Raw genomic sequence first — 12,354 nt, forward strand, 5'->3', positions numbered from 1 at the left:
TTAGCTGGCTGCGCCTGTGCATCCGCCCTGCTAGAAACAACGCCCCTCGTTGTCATATTTATTTTGTCAGCGAGGGTGTGGTTTATGGGCACGAGCAGTGCATATGTTCGCCTGTCTTAACTCATCTCCTTCCGCCTTCTTCAGACTGTGCGGCCTCCTGGCCGTGGTAGGCGATAAGGGATCAGCTGAGGCCGCCCAGTCTGGAGCAGGTGTAAGGACATGTGTAAGCGGCAAACCTATTTACTGCACAAGGCCACGAATCCCAGCCACGCAGTGTGATTTTTTGAAAATACACTGTGGGTCTGGGATTCATGTCCATCGCTAACCGCAACGGCCGACATGAAATGAGGTCAGAAGACAGGAAGCGCTCACAGCGCATGGCCAAGGGATCACAATAGCGCAGACTCCTGTACAGCAAATAACAACGCTCAGGAATCTGCGCCCAGTACCTAGGTGCAAATTTTTACACCTGTGCTGCGTCTCGTTAAAAAGACAAGTCACGCCTCCACAACTGTTTGACAGTATAATGGGCTAAATAGTGTACGTGTTTTAGTCAGCGTGTGCAAGGAGCAAAACAAATAGAGCAACCTTTTACTTGTGCAGCATTAATGCTGCACAAGGTGTGGCTCTTGTACCTTGCAACACCTGAGGGGGGGGTTAAAGGTAACCTTTGAAATTGGTTCAACTAGGCTTCGGCCTACACTCTGCTCCTCTACTCCTCCTGCTGACCCTGGGCTCAAACACCGCTAGTTTTTGCCCGGAAATGCTAGCTGCACAGAGAAAAACACCAGCCAATGTGTTAGTGGGGTTCAGCACCGCCAGCTGTTCCCCTGCTGTGTAGCCGGCATCGTGTCCAGCACAAGCCACGCTGGCACAACCGACCAAAAGCTGCCACCAGTGCAGGCTTCGGCCTACACTTTGCTCCTCTCCTCCTCCTCCTGCTGACCCTGGGCTCTAACACCGCTAGTTTTTGCCCGGACATGCAATCTGCACAGAGAAAAACACCAGTCAATGTGTCAGTGGGGTTCAGCAACGCCAGCTGTTCCCCTGCTGTGTAGCTTGCAACGTGACCTGCAAACGCCACGCAGGCACATGAACTGAAATTGAAGGGAGCCTGCCCCCCACCCACAGGTGTTTCTATGTATATCAGCCACCTTGTACAGCAGTACTGCTGCATTTGTACGAGGTGGCTGACTTTTTCTCCTTGCCCACGTGGAACTCAACACGTACAAAATGTGTCTCATTAGAGACCATTACAATGTCCCTGAGGTGTGACTTTCCTTTGTAATGACACGCAGCACCACCCTTGTTAGCGCTGCCCGTCTTTTGACATCATTGGTTAGCTGGCTGCGCCTGTGCATCTCCCCTGCTCGAAACAACGGCCCTCGGTGTCTTATTTTTTTGGACAGCGAGGGTGTGATTGATGGGCATGTGCAGTGCATATGTTTGCCTGTGTTCACTCATCTCCTTCCGCCTTCTTCAGATTGGGTGTCCTCATGGCCGCGGCAGGCGATAAGGGATCAGATGAGGCCGCCCAGTCTGAAGCAGGTGTAAGGACATGTGTGAGCGGCAAACATATTTAGTGCACCAGGGCACAAATCCCAGCACCGCAGTGTGATTTTTTAAAAACACACTGTGGGTCTGGGATTCATGTCCATCGCTAACCGCAACGGCCGACATGAAATGAGGTCAGAAGACAGGAAGCGCTCACAGCGCATGGCCAAGGGATCACAATAGCGCAGACTCCTGTACAGCAAATAACAACGCTCAGGAATCTGCGCCCAGTACCTAGGTGCAAATTTTGACACCTGTGCTGCGTCTCGTTAAAAAGACAAGTCACGCCTCCACAACTGTTTGACAGTATAATGGGCTAAATAGTGTACGTGTTTAATTCAGCGTGTGCAAGGAGCAAAATTAAATAGAGCAACCTTTGACTTGTGCATCATTAATGCTGTTCAAGGTGTGGCTCTTGTACCTTGCAACACCTGAGGGGGGGGTTAAAGGTAACCTTTGAAATTGGTTCAACTAGGCTTCGGCCTACACTCTGCTCCTCTACTCCTCCTGCTGACCCTGGGCTCAAACACCGCTAGTTTTTGCCCGGAAATGCTAGCTGCACAGAGAAAAACACCAGCCAATGTGTTAGTGGGGTTCAGCACCGCCAGCTGTTCCCCTGCTGTGTAGCCGGCATCGTGTCCAGCACAAGCCACGCTGGCACAACCGACCAAAAGCTGCCACCAGTGCAGGCTTTGGCCTACACTTTGCTCCTCTCCTCCTCCTCCTGCTGACCCTGGGCTCTAACACCGCTAGTTTTTGCCCGGACATGCAATCTGCACAGAGAAAAACACCAGTCAATGTGTCAGTGGGGTTCAGCAACGCCAGCTGTTCCCCTGCTGTGTAGCTTGCAACGTGACCTGCAAACGCCACGCAGGCACATGAACTGAAATTGAAGGGAGCCTGCCCCCCACCCACAGGTGTTTCTATGTATATCAGCCACCTTGTACAGCAGTACTGCTGCATTTGTACGAGGTGGCTGACTTTTTCTCCTTGCCCACGTGGAACTCAACACGTACAAAATGTGTCTCATTAGAGACCATTACAATGTCCCTGAGGTGTGACTTTCCTTTGTAATGACACGCAGCACCACCCTTGTTAGCGCTGCCCGTCTTTTGACATCATTGGTTAGCTGGCTGCGCCTGTGCATCTCCCCTGCTCGAAACAACGGCCCTCGGTGTCTTATTTTTTTGGACAGCGAGGGTGTGATTGATGGGCATGTGCAGTGCATATGTTTGCCTGTGTTCACTCATCTCCTTCCGCCTTCTTCAGACTGGGTGTCCTCATGGCCGCGGCAGGCGATAAGGGATCAGATGAGGCCGCCCAGTCTGAAGCAGGTGTAAGGACATGTGTGAGCGGCAAACATATTTAGTGCACCAGGGCACAAATCCCAGCACCGCAGTGTGATTTTTTAAAAACACACTGTGGGTCTGGGATTTATGGCCATCGTTAACCGCACCGGCCAACATGAAATGAGGTCATGAGACGGCCTGCACTAACAGGGTATTGCCAAGGGATAACACAAGAGCGCAGACTCCTGTACAGCAAATAACAACGCTCAGGAATCTGCGCCCAGTACCTAGGTGCAAATTTTGACACCTGTGCTGCGTCTCCTTAAAAAGACAAGTCACGCCTCCACAACTGTTTGACAGTATAATGGGCTAAATAGTGTACGTGTTTAATTCAGCGTGTGCAAGGAGCAAAATTAAATAGAGCAACCTTTGACTTGTGCATCATTAATGCTGTTCAAGGTGTGGCTCTTGTACCTTGCAACACCTGAGGGGGGGGTTAAAGGTAACCTTTGAAATTGGTTCAACTAGGCTTCGGCCTACACTCTGCTCCTCTACTCCTCCTGCTGACCCTGGGCTCAAACACCGCTAGTTTTTGCCCGGAAATGCTAGCTGCACAGAGAAAAACACCAGCCAATGTGTTAGTGGGGTTCAGCACCGCCAGCTGTTCCCCTGCTGTGTAGTCGGCAACGTGTCCAGCACAAGCCACGCTGGCACAACAGAACAAAAGCTGCCACCAGTGCAGGCTTCGGCCTACACTTTGCTCCTCTCCTCCTCCTGCTGACCCTGGGCTCAAACAACGCCAGTTTCTGCCCGGACATGCTAGCTGCACAGAGAAAAACACCAGCCAATGTGTTAGTGGGGTTCAGCACCGCCAGCTGTTCCCCCGCTGTGTAGCCGGCATCGTGTCCAGCACAAGCCACGCTGGCACAACCGACCAAAAGCTGCCACCAGTGCAGGCTTCGGCCTACACTTTGCTCCTCTCCTCTACTCCTCCTGCTGACCCTGGGCTCTAACACCGCTAGTTTTTGCCCGGACATGCAATCTGCACAGAGAAAAACACCAGTCAATGTGTCAGTGGGGTTCAGCAACGCCAGCTGTTCCCCTGCTGTGTAGCTTGCAACGTGACCTGCAAACGCCACGCAGGCACATGAACTGAAATTGAAGGGAGCCTGCCCCCCACCCCCCCAGGTGTTTCTATGTATAACAGCCACCTTGTACAGCAGTACTGCTGCATTTGTACAAGGTGGCTGACTTTTTCTCCTTGCACACGTGGAACTCAACAAGTACAAAATGTGTCTCATTACAGACCATTACAATGTCCCTGAGGTGTGACTTTCCTTTTTAATGACACGCAGCACCCCCATTGTTAGCGCTGCCCGTCTCCTGACATCATTGGTTGGCTGGCTGTGCCTGTGCGTCCCCCCTGCCCGACACAACGCCCCCCGTTGTCTCATATATTTTGACTGCGAGGGTGTGATTGATGGGCACGAGCAGTGCATATGTTCCCCTGTTTTCACTCCCCTCCTTCCGCCTTCTTCTGACTGTGCGGCCTCATGGCCGCGGCATGCGATAAGGGATCAGCTGAGGCCGCCCAGTCTGAAGCAGGTGTAAGGACATGTGTGAGCGGCGAACATATTTACTGCACAAGGCCACGAATCCCAGCACCGCAGTGTGACTTTAGGAAAAGCCACTGTGGGTCTGGGATTTATGGCCATCGTTAACCGCACCGGCCAACATGAAATGAGGTCATGAGACGGCCTGCACTAACAGGGTATTGCCAAGGGATAACACAAGAGCGCAGACTCCTGTACAGCAAATAACAACGCTCAGGAATCTGCGCCCAGTACCTAGGTGCAAATTTTGACACCTGTGCTGCGTCTCCTTAAAAAGACAAGTCACGCCTCCACAACTGTTTGACAGTATAATGGGCTAAATAGTGTACGTGTTTAATTCAGCGTGTGCAAGGAGCAAAATTAAATAGAGCAACCTTTGACTTGTGCATCATTAATGCTGTTCAAGGTGTGGCTCTTGTACCTTGCAACACCTGAGGGGGGGGTTAAAGGTAACCTTTGAAATTGGTTCAACTAGGCTTCGGCCTACACTCTGCTCCTCTACTCCTCCTGCTGACCCTGGGCTCAAACACCGCTAGTTTTTGCCCGGAAATGCTAGCTGCACAGAGAAAAACACCAGCCAATGTGTTAGTGGGGTTCAGCACCGCCAGCTGTTCCCCTGCTGTGTAGTCGGCAACGTGTCCAGCACAAGCCACGCTGGCACAACAGAACAAAAGCTGCCACCAGTGCAGGCTTCGGCCTACACTTTGCTCCTCTCCTCCTCCTGCTGACCCTGGGCTCAAACAACGCCAGTTTCTGCCCGGACATGCTAGCTGCACAGAGAAAAACACCAGCCAATGTGTTAGTGGGGTTCAGCACCGCCAGCTGTTCCCCCGCTGTGTAGCCGGCATCGTGTCCAGCACAAGCCACGCTGGCACAACCGACCAAAAGCTGCCACCAGTGCAGGCTTCGGCCTACACTTTGCTCCTCTCCTCTACTCCTCCTGCTGACCCTGGGCTCTAACACCGCTAGTTTTTGCCCGGACATGCAATCTGCACAGAGAAAAACACCAGTCAATGTGTCAGTGGGGTTCAGCAACGCCAGCTGTTCCCCTGCTGTGTAGCTTGCAACGTGACCTGCAAACGCCACGCAGGCACATGAACTGAAATTGAAGGGAGCCTGCCCCCCACCCCCCCAGGTGTTTCTATGTATAACAGCCACCTTGTACAGCAGTACTGCTGCATTTGTACAAGGTGGCTGACTTTTTCTCCTTGCACACGTGGAACTCAACAAGTACAAAATGTGTCTCATTACAGACCATTACAATGTCCCTGAGGTGTGACTTTCCTTTTTAATGACACGCAGCACCCCCATTGTTAGCGCTGCCCGTCTCCTGACATCATTGGTTGGCTGGCTGTGCCTGTGCGTCCCCCCTGCCCGACACAACGCCCCCCGTTGTCTCATATATTTTGACTGCGAGGGTGTGATTGATGGGCACGAGCAGTGCATATGTTCCCCTGTTTTCACTCCCCTCCTTCCGCCTTCTTCTGACTGTGCGGCCTCATGGCCGCGGCATGCGATAAGGGATCAGCTGAGGCCGCCCAGTCTGAAGCAGGTGTAAGGACATGTGTGAGCGGCGAACATATTTACTGCACAAGGCCACGAATCCCAGCACCGCAGTGTGACTTTAGGAAAAGCCACTGTGGGTCTGGGATTTATGGCCATCGTTAACCGCACCGGCCAACATGAAATGAGGTCATGAGACGGCCTGCACTAACAGGGTATTGCCAAGGGATAACACAAGAGCGCAGACTCCTGTACAGCAAATAACAACGCTCAGGAATCTGCGCCCAGTACCTAGGTGCAAATTTTGACACCTGTGCTGCGTCTCCTTAAAAAGACAAGTCACGCCTCCACAACTGTTTGACAGTATAATGGGCTAAATAGTGTACGTGTTTAATTCAGCGTGTGCAAGGAGCAAAATTAAATAGAGCAACCTTTGACTTGTGCATCATTAATGCTGTTCAAGGTGTGGCTCTTGTACCTTGCAACACCTGAGGGGGGGGTTAAAGGTAACCTTTGAAATTGGTTCAACTAGGCTTCGGCCTACACTCTGCTCCTCTACTCCTCCTGCTGACCCTGGGCTCAAACACCGCTAGTTTTTGCCCGGAAATGCTAGCTGCACAGAGAAAAACACCAGCCAATGTGTTAGTGGGGTTCAGCACCGCCAGCTGTTCCCCTGCTGTGTAGTCGGCAACGTGTCCAGCACAAGCCACGCTGGCACAACAGAACAAAAGCTGCCACCAGTGCAGGCTTCGGCCTACACTTTGCTCCTCTCCTCCTCCTGCTGACCCTGGGCTCAAACAACGCCAGTTTCTGCCCGGACATGCTAGCTGCACAGAGAAAAACACCAGCCAATGTGTTAGTGGGGTTCAGCACCGCCAGCTGTTCCCCCGCTGTGTAGCCGGCATCGTGTCCAGCACAAGCCACGCTGGCACAACCGACCAAAAGCTGCCACCAGTGCAGGCTTCGGCCTACACTTTGCTCCTCTCCTCTACTCCTCCTGCTGACCCTGGGCTCTAACACCGCTAGTTTTTGCCCGGACATGCAATCTGCACAGAGAAAAACACCAGTCAATGTGTCAGTGGGGTTCAGCAACGCCAGCTGTTCCCCTGCTGTGTAGCTTGCAACGTGACCTGCAAACGCCACGCAGGCACATGAACTGAAATTGAAGGGAGCCTGCCCCCCACCCCCCCAGGTGTTTCTATGTATAACAGCCACCTTGTACAGCAGTACTGCTGCATTTGTACAAGGTGGCTGACTTTTTCTCCTTGCACACGTGGAACTCAACAAGTACAAAATGTGTCTCATTACAGACCATTACAATGTCCCTGAGGTGTGACTTTCCTTTTTAATGACACGCAGCACCCCCATTGTTAGCGCTGCCCGTCTCCTGACATCATTGGTTGGCTGGCTGTGCCTGTGCGTCCCCCCTGCCCGACACAACGCCCCCCGTTGTCTCATATATTTTGACTGCGAGGGTGTGATTGATGGGCACGAGCAGTGCATATGTTCCCCTGTTTTCACTCCCCTCCTTCCGCCTTCTTCTGACTGTGCGGCCTCATGGCCGCGGCATGCGATAAGGGATCAGCTGAGGCCGCCCAGTCTGAAGCAGGTGTAAGGACATGTGTGAGCGGCGAACATATTTACTGCACAAGGCCACGAATCCCAGCACCGCAGTGTGACTTTAGGAAAAGCCACTGTGGGTCTGGGATTTATGGCCATCGTTAACCGCACCGGCCAACATGAAATGAGGTCATGAGACGGCCTGCACTAACAGGGTATTGCCAAGGGATAACACAAGAGCGCAGACTCCTGTACAGCAAATAACAACGCTCAGGAATCTGCGCCCAGTACCTAGGTGCAAATTTTGACACCTGTGCTGCGTCTCCTTAAAAAGACAAGTCACGCCTCCACAACTGTTTGACAGTATAATGGGCTAAATAGTGTACGTGTTTAATTCAGCGTGTGCAAGGAGCAAAATTTGACTTGTGCATCATTAATGCTGTTCAAGGTGTGGCTCTTGTACCTTGCAACACCTGAGGGGGGGGTTAAAGGTAACCTTTGAAATTGGTTCAACTAGGCTTCGGCCTACACTCTGCTCCTCTACTCCTCCTGCTGACCCTGGGCTCAAACACCGCTAGTTTTTGCCCGGAAATGCTAGCTGCACAGAGAAAAACACCAGCCAATGTGTTAGTGGGGTTCAGCACCGCCAGCTGTTCCCCTGCTGTGTAGTCGGCAACGTGTCCAGCACAAGCCACGCTGGCACAACAGAACAAAAGCTGCCACCAGTGCAGGCTTCGGCCTACACTTTGCTCCTCTCCTCCTCCTGCTGACCCTGGGCTCAAACAACGCCAGTTTATGCCCGGACATGCTAGCTGCACAGAGAAAAACACCAGCCAATGTATTAGTGGGGTTCAGCACCGCCAGCTGTTCCCCTGCTGTGCAGCTTGCAACGTGACCTGCAAACGCCACGCAGGCACATGAACTGAAATTGAAGGGAGCCTGGCCACCACCCCCAGGTGTTTCTATGTATAACAGCCACCTTGTACAGCAGTACTGCTGCATTTGTACAAGGTGGCTGACGTTTTCTCCTTGCCCACGTGGAACTCAACACGTACAAAATGTGTCTCTTTGAGACCATTCCACTGTCCCTGAGGTGTGACTTTCCTTTCTAATGATACGCAGCACCCCCCTTGGTAGCGCTTCCCGTCTTCTGACATCATTGGTTGGCTACTTGCGCCTGTTCGTCCGCCCTGCCTGAATAAAATGCTCCTCGTTGTCTTAATTATTTTGACTGCGAGGGTGTGATTGATGGGCACGAGCAGTGCATATCTTCGCCTGTCTTAACTCATCTCCTTCCGCCTTCTTCAGACTGTGCAGCCTCATGGCCGCGGCATGCGAGAAGGGATCAGCAGAGGCCGCCCAGTCTGAAGCAGGTGTAAGGACGTGTGTGAGCGGCCAAAATATTTACTGCTCAAGGCCACGAATCCCAGCACCGCAGTGTGGCTTTATGAAAAGACACTGTGGGTCTGGGATTTATGGCCATCGTTAACCGCACCGGCCAACATGAAATGAGGTCATAAGATGGGCAGCGCTAACAGGGCATTGCCAAGGGATAACACAAGAGCGCAGACTCCTGTACAGCAAATAACAACGCTCAGGAAGCTGCGCCAAGCACCAAGGCGTTATTTTGGACACCTGTGCTGCGTCTCATCAAAAAACCAAGTCACGCATCCACTACAGTTTGACTGTAGAATGGGGTAAATTGTGTATGTCTTTCATTCAGCGTGTGCAAGTAGACAAATTAATAGAGCAACCTTTCACTTGTGCAGCATTAATACTGCACAAGGTGTGTCTCTTGTACTTTGTAACACCTGAGGGGGGGGTTAAAGGTTTCCTTTGAAATTGGTTCAACTAGGCTTCGGCCTACACTCTGCTCCTCTCCTCCTCCTCCTGCTTCAACACGGGCTCTAACATCGCAAGTTTTTGCCCGCAAGTGCTAGCTGCACAGATAAAAACACACGCCATTGTGTTAGTGGGGTTCAGCAACGCCAGCTGTTCCCCCAGTGTGTAGCCGGCAAAGTGTCCTGCAAACGCAACGCAGACACAAAGCTGCCTCCAGTGCAGGCTTCGGCCTACACTCATCTCCCCCTGCTTACCCTTTGCTCCAACACCGCTAGTTGGGGCTCTAGGAAGACAATCTTTAATAGGCAAGGCAACGCATCCGGGTTCCAGCACCGCCAGCTGGTTCTCGGCAGTGTTCTTGTCACAGGTACTCCCTCGTGCCAAGCCTGGTTTCAGCACCGTCAGCTGTTTCCGGGTTGTGTCAACTTCACTGAGACGCCTATGCTTGCCCCGTCGTGGGGCGGTCGAGTTAGCCAACTCCAGGGTGCCTCCAGTTTAGGAGCTTCCTATGTGGGCTGCGTGAACTGGTAGTCAAGGCTGGTTCTGTAGTGCCAGTAGGCCCAGCTCCCCCTGTAGGACTGTTGGGGTTCGGTAACTGCGGCTGCCTCGCGGCCTAGCTGTTCTCTCCTCTCCTGTGGGCCTTGGGGTCCACCACCTGGTTCCAGCACCGTCAGCTGGTTCCGGGCCGAGCCTTTGGCTTAGGTGCCTCCTCCTGGGTAGCCGAGTTCCGCCAACGCCAGGCGGTCCTTGGTAGTGCTTTTAAGCGCGGGCACCTACAGCTTAGTAACCGGGTTCCAGCACCGTCAGCTGGTCCTCGGTCGTGCCATTGGCTCTTGCACACTGGGGCAACGCATCCGGGTTCCAGCACCGCCAGCTGGTTCTCGGCAGTGTTCTTGTCACAGGTACTCCCTCGTGCCAAGCCTGGTTTCAGCACCGTCAGCTGTTTCCGGGTTGTGTCAACTTCACTGGGACGCCTATGCTTCCCCCGTCGTGGGGCGGTCGAGTTAGCCAACTCCAGGGTGCCTCCAGTTTAGGAGCTTCCTATGTGGGCTGCGTGAACTGGTAGTCAAGGCTGGTTCTGTAGTGCCAGTAGGCCCAGCTCCCCCTGTAGGACTGTTGGGGTTCGGTAACTGCGGCTGCCTCGCGGCCTAGCTGTTCTCTCCTCTCCTGTGGGCCTTGGGGTCCACCACCTGGTTCCAGCACCGTCAGCTGGTTCCGGGCCGAGCCTTTGGCTTAGGTGCCTCCTCCTGGGTAGCCGAGTTCCGCCAACGCCAGGCGGTCCTTGGTAGTGCTTTTAAGCGCGGGCACCTACAGCTTAGTAACCGGGTTCCAGCACCGTCAGCTGGTCCTCGGTCGTGCCATTGGCTCTTGCACACTGGGGCAACGCATCCGGGTTCCAGCACCGCCAGCTGGTTCTCGGCAGTGTTCTTGTCACAGGTACTCCCTCGTGCCAAGCCTGGTTTCAGCACCGTCAGCTGTTTCCGGGTTGTGTCAACTTCACTGAGACGCCTATGCTTGCCCCGTCGTGGGGCGGTCGAGTTAGCCAACTCCAGGGTGCCTCCAGTTTAGGAGCTTCCTATGTGGGCTGCGTGAACTGGTAGTCAAGGCTGGTTCTGTAGTGCCAGTAGGCCCAGCTCCCCCTGTAGGACTGTTGGGGTTCGGTAACTGCGGCTGCCTCGCGGCCTAGCTGTTCTCTCCTCTCCTGTGGGCCTTGGGGTCCACCACCTGGTTCCAGCACCGTCAGCTGGTTCCGGGCCGAGCCTTTGGCTTAGGTGCCTCCTCCTGGGTAGCCGAGTTCCGCCAACGCCAGGCGGTCCTTGGTAGTGCTTTTAAGCGCGGGCACCTACAGCTTAGTAACCGGGTTCCAGCACCGTCAGCTGGTCCTCGGTCGTGCCATTGGCTCTTGCACACTGGGGCAACGCATCCGGGTTCCAGCACCGCCAGCTGGTTCTCGGCAGTGTTCTTGTCACAGGTACTCCCTCGTGCCAAGCCTGGTTTCAGCACCGTCAGCTGTTTCCGGGTTGTGTCAACTTCACTGAGACGCCTATGCTTGCCCCGTCGTGGGGCGGTCGAGTTAGCCAACTCCAGGGTGCCTCCAGTTTAGGAGCTTCCTATGTGGGCTGCGTGAACTGGTAGTCAAGGCTGGTTCTGTAGTGCCAGTAGGCCCAGCTCCCCCTGTAGGACTGTTGGGGTTCGGTAACTGCGGCTGCCTCGCGGCCTAGCTGTTCTCTCCTCTCCTGTGGGCCTTGGGGTCCACCACCTGGTTCCAGCACCGTCAGCTGGTTCCGGGCCGAGCCTTTGGCTTAGGTGCCTCCTCCTGGGTAGCCGAGTTCCGCCAACGCCAGGCGGTCCTTGGTAGTGCTTTTAAGCGCGGGCACCTACAGCTTAGTAACCGGGTTCCAGCACCGTCAGCTGGTCCTCGGTCGTGCCATTGGCTCTTGCACACTGGGGCAACGCATCCGGGTTCCAGCACCGCCAGCTGGTTCTCGGCAGTGTTCTTGTCACAGGTACTCCCTCGTGCCAAGCCTGGTTTCAGCACCGTCAGCTGTTTCCGGGTTGTGTCAACTTCACTGAGACGCCTATGCTTGCCCCGTCGTGGGGCGGTCGAGTTAGCCAACTCCAGGGTGCCTCCAGTTTAGGAGCTTCCTATGTGGGCTGCGTGAACTGGTAGTCAAGGCTGGTTCTGTAGTGCCAGTAGGCCCAGCTCCCCCTGTAGGACTGTTGGGGTTCGGTAACTGCGGCTGCCTCGCGGCCTAGCTGTTCTCTCCTCTCCTGTGGGCCTTGGGGTCCACCACCTGGTTCCAGCACCGTCAGCTGGTTCCGGGCCGAGCCTTTGGCTTAGGTGCCTCCTCCTGGGTAGCCGAGTTCCGCCAACGCCAGGCGGTCCTTGGTAGTGCTTTTAAGCGCGGGCACCTACAGCTTAGCAACCGGGTTCCAGCACCGTCAGCTGGTCCTCGGTCGTGCCATTGGCTCTTGCACACTGGGGCAACGCA

Source organism: Ranitomeya imitator, chromosome 4, assembly GCF_032444005.1.
Source record: "Ranitomeya imitator isolate aRanImi1 chromosome 4, aRanImi1.pri, whole genome shotgun sequence".
Lineage (NCBI taxonomy): Eukaryota > Metazoa > Chordata > Amphibia > Anura > Dendrobatidae > Ranitomeya > Ranitomeya imitator.